Source organism: Chiloscyllium punctatum, unplaced genomic scaffold, assembly GCF_047496795.1.
Source record: "Chiloscyllium punctatum isolate Juve2018m unplaced genomic scaffold, sChiPun1.3 scaffold_491, whole genome shotgun sequence".
Classification (NCBI taxonomy): Eukaryota; Metazoa; Chordata; class Chondrichthyes; order Orectolobiformes; family Hemiscylliidae; genus Chiloscyllium; species Chiloscyllium punctatum.
In genome coordinates this window covers 55,001-57,500 of record NW_027310225.1, presented here as the reverse complement: position 1 = coordinate 57,500, position 2,500 = coordinate 55,001, and the positions used below count along the sequence as shown (strand labels likewise).

Below are 2,500 nucleotides of genomic sequence, written 5' to 3'. Positions count from 1 at the left end.
GCGAACGGTCGCGCAGGCACGCCACGCACATCGATCGCCAGCCGCGGAACGGCACGGCCTTCAGTGGGGCCGGCGGGCGACGCCGCTCCTGAACCCAGCGGCCCCGAGCCGGACGAGTTGAGGAAGGCACGCCGACGGTGACAGGGTGCGGAAGACACAGCGGTGGCCTTCTGGCGACTTGGCCCCCGACAGCCCGACGTTCCGCCGTCCTCCCGATGGCCAGGAGGACCGTGCGGGGGTCGGCCGACGGCGTGGTAGGTGTGCCTGCACGGTGACGGAGCACACACCACGCCCGCCAACCCCTCCGTACCTCCCGAGACCGGTGGCAGGACGGAGCGGAAAACGTGCGGACTGAACGGGAGAGCCAAGAGCCAGCGATCCACGCGCGTGCGACCGTCCAAGTCACAGCGTTCGACGAAAACCTCCTCCCTCGGCCAGGCACTCGGCGCCAGCAGGGGAGACAGGATCAGACGCCCCGCCGGCCACTTAAGGCCGAGGACGAACCACGAGACGGGCGGCTGCAGCAGCGGGCGGCCTGCAGCTCCCAGCACTCTCAATCGATCAACCATCGAGTCGGGTCAGCGTGTCAAACCGGCGAGCTCCACGGTCAGGCCGGCGGCGCACCAGCACCGGACCTCCGCGGCTCCCTTCACTCTTTCCACTGCCAGCCAACCGAGAGACGGACCCAATGCGGACGTGCAGAGCTTAGGCAGACCCCCCACTGGAGGCTCAACACTTCGTGGCAGCTCCGTGTCCCAGAGACCAGGAGGGTTGGCACACACACACAGTGTGAACCACCGACAGCCATTCTGGGACCGGTGACAGCCGTGCTGGCCCCACTGCCACGACACAGACGGACGCCAGGCCGCGCTCCCCGGCGGGGGGATGGCGTCGAGCCTGACGAACGGAATGTGCAGGGTGGGGGGGAAAGGCCAAGCGCTCCGACGCCGGAGGGCTCCGGAGTCTGAACTTAGGGGGACAAAGAGGACGGGTCCTCTGCGACACCCCAGCCGCGCTCTCGCCAGCCAAGGCGAGTGCGATTGATTGCCAAACGACCCTCAGACAGGCGTGGCCCCGGGAAGAACCCGGGGCCGCAAAGTGCGTTCAAAGTGTCGATGATCAATGTGTCCTGCAATTCACATTAATTCTCGCAGCTAGCTGCGTTCGTCATCGACGCACGAGCCGAGTGATCCACCGTCAAGAGTTGTCTGAGTTTGTTTTAGGTCTCTCCCTCGCCAGAGGAAAGCGACCCGGACCGCACATACGCTCCCCACCTTGAGCTACAGCCACCTGCACGCCGGCGTGCGGGCGGAGCAGGGTGGCGTGAAGCGATGGGGAGCACCATCCTGGTGCGGCCCGCAGAAACATACGTCTATTGGGGGGAGGAGGACAGGGCGCCCAAGAGGCGATGCGTGCCCCAACGCACCGCAGCGACGGAGGCAGGATCACCGCCACCATGTCGCCCGCCTAGTATCACGAGGCGTGCAGCAGCTTTGCCCTAGGAAAAGCAGAGGCGGGAACGGGCACCGGCCATCGGTTCGGCAGCGTCACTGACGCGTGCACGTGGCGGCGTGTCGGCGAGCGGACTTCCTGCGAGGAGGCGGGGGCGGCACTCGCCCGAGCAGACGCCCGCCCGGCCCAGCCACCGCCGAGGTGGACTGGGAGTCGCGGCAACGGCTCGTCATACTCGTTCCCACACTCACAGCGCAGCTTGCCCGCAAGCCACCGACCACCGATCGACGCCAGGCGCCCCGACCGAGAGCGGGATCGCTCGTTCGCCCTGCTGGCAGTTCGCTGGGGATCACTACTGCACGGAGCTCGGAGACCGACGGGCGGCAACTCGAGAGTCTTTAAACCACCACCCCCATCCCGCAAGTGCAAAGAGGCTGTATACGCACAGACGGGTGAGGGGAATAGGTACCCCGTCGGGTTTGAAGGGAGCGTGACTAGATAGCAACGATGTAAACCCAGCCGATTTGGGAGCGAAAGACCGGCGCCTGCATCACCGGCTTCGTTTCCCGTGGCTGGAGAGTACACCGAAACCCTCCGTCTGTCGCGAGCTCCCGACGACGCGGTGCCGCCAAGCAGCAGGGCCGGACCTGGTGTGGCTCCCCTCGTCGATCACAGACCGGTCGGCACTACTGACGAGACGGTGGAACGGGCTTCGCCCCTTGTGACGAAGGGTGATGCGAACCCGCCCGCCCGCGTGCGTTCGGGGTGGACTCGGCAAACGGAGATTTGAAATCGGAAAGTGTCCTCCTGCCCCGCGCAGGTAGGCGCCCAACAGTTGTGGGGGGTTTGGCGGTGACCACGGCTGCAGGGCCTGCTACCCCGACGAGCTCTCCTGCTGGCCCCGAAACCACCCTCGCGAGACAAGTTGAAACGGAAACGGGCGTACCCCCAAGCCGACGATCCTTTCTTATTTGTTACTTTTTTTTTCACTTGCTCGAGTTGTGGGGATTTGGCGGTGACCACGGCTGCAGGGCCTGCTACCCCGACG

The 2,500-nt window shown here is 65.8% G+C and overlaps 1 non-coding gene across 1 annotated transcript; it reads right to left on the bottom strand.

Moving 5' to 3' along the window:
- Positions 1 to 1,052: 1,052 nt before the first annotated feature.
- Positions 1,053 to 1,206, bottom strand: LOC140473001 (5.8S ribosomal RNA). Its single transcript, XR_011958017.1, has one exon. It is a non-coding gene; the product is annotated as a 5.8S ribosomal RNA (ribosomal RNA).
- Positions 1,207 to 2,500: the final 1,294 nt, after the last annotated feature.